The sequence below is a fragment of the Apodemus sylvaticus genome, chromosome 4, assembly GCF_947179515.1.
Source record: "Apodemus sylvaticus chromosome 4, mApoSyl1.1, whole genome shotgun sequence".
Classification (NCBI taxonomy): domain Eukaryota; kingdom Metazoa; phylum Chordata; class Mammalia; order Rodentia; family Muridae; genus Apodemus; species Apodemus sylvaticus.
The window spans coordinates 157016287-157017209 of record NC_067475.1 but is presented as its reverse complement, the minus strand read 5'-3'; the positions used below and the strand labels follow the sequence as shown (position 1 = coordinate 157017209).

General features: G+C 34.2%; 1 pseudogene; it reads left to right on the top strand.

The window, feature by feature from the left end:
• The first annotated feature begins 320 nt into the window (after window positions 1-320).
• LOC127683850 (uncharacterized) lies at window positions 321-410 on the top strand (annotated as a pseudogene).
• Window positions 411-923: the final 513 nt, after the last annotated feature.

Below are 923 nucleotides of genomic sequence, written 5' to 3'. Positions count from 1 at the left end.
TGGCTTATCACATTCAGGATGATTTTTTCTACTTCCATGCTTTTGCCTGCCTGCAAATTGCATGATGTCATTTTTAATAGCTCAGTAATACTCCATTGTGTACATTTTCCAGATTTTCTATATCCAATTTTCATTTGAGGGACAACTAGGTGATTTCTAGTTCTGGCTATTATTAATAAAGCTACTTTGAACATAGTTAAGAAAGTGTCCTCTTGGTAGAATTCAATGTCCATTGGGTATATTCCCAAAAGAAGTACAATTGGGTCTTGAGGTAATGCTATTTCCAATTGTCTGATTTCAAATGTGGTTGTATGCTAAAATTGCTTTGCCTGTATATATACTAAAATTATAATGTTAATGGGAAGATTGGCATGGCCCCTTCACAAGGATGGCACACATTCTATATTTTAAAATTAGAAAACAAATCAAGGCTGAGTTTGGCCAATTGCCCTTTACTCTGGTACCTAAAATTCTGTAATAATTTCTTTGGGATCTTTATAAGATTTTTCTCATCAAATTCAAACACTCTCTCTCCCAATCCCCCTCCCTATCTCTTGCCTAACACATGAAAAACGTTTATAAACAGTCACATTGAAATCTGTGAGGGTTACTAGAATAGAAATCTATAAAAGAATGGGGCTCCACTGGCTGTTCAACAAGCCAGTTGAAAGAAAAACCATATTTTAAAAAAGGGAGATTGTAGAGTAAAGTGAAATTCCAATAGTCAAATTTCCTCATACATGTGATATTAATTACCTTAGATCAGCCATGGTCATAAAATATCAAATACATATTTCCTAAAGTTAAACAACTGCTTAACTTTTATGTGCTTGGCTTAGGATAGCATGACAAACTCCTCTATTTTTATCTTCATTCCTCTCCCCTCCATTTTCTCTTCTTCCTTCCCTTATTCTTTTCCTCTT